We start from the raw sequence: 277 nt of genomic DNA, 5'->3' as shown, positions 1-277 counted from the left end.
AGGGTGCCGTCCCATTAAGCACGGATCGGAATGACGGATCGGGTATCTCACTAGAATTGAGCATTCCGTTCCAGTTCCGTTTCGTGACAGTTTTCTCTACCCGTCCCATTTAGCAAAAACGGAACGGAATGTCGCGTCGATCGTTGATAAATATGCTTGATTCATCAATATTTCGTTATTTTGAGCAATTGAAGCAATAATATACATATAATTTGTGCAATTATCTTGCTGATAATATTGTTGTGAGTTCTCTAAAATATTGAATTGGAACGGTAAA

Source organism: Cyphomyrmex costatus, unplaced genomic scaffold (genome assembly GCF_001594065.2).
Source record: "Cyphomyrmex costatus isolate MS0001 unplaced genomic scaffold, Ccosl1.0 scaffold971, whole genome shotgun sequence".
Classification (NCBI taxonomy): Eukaryota; Metazoa; Arthropoda; class Insecta; order Hymenoptera; family Formicidae; genus Cyphomyrmex; species Cyphomyrmex costatus.
Note: the sequence above shows the minus strand (reverse complement) of the source record.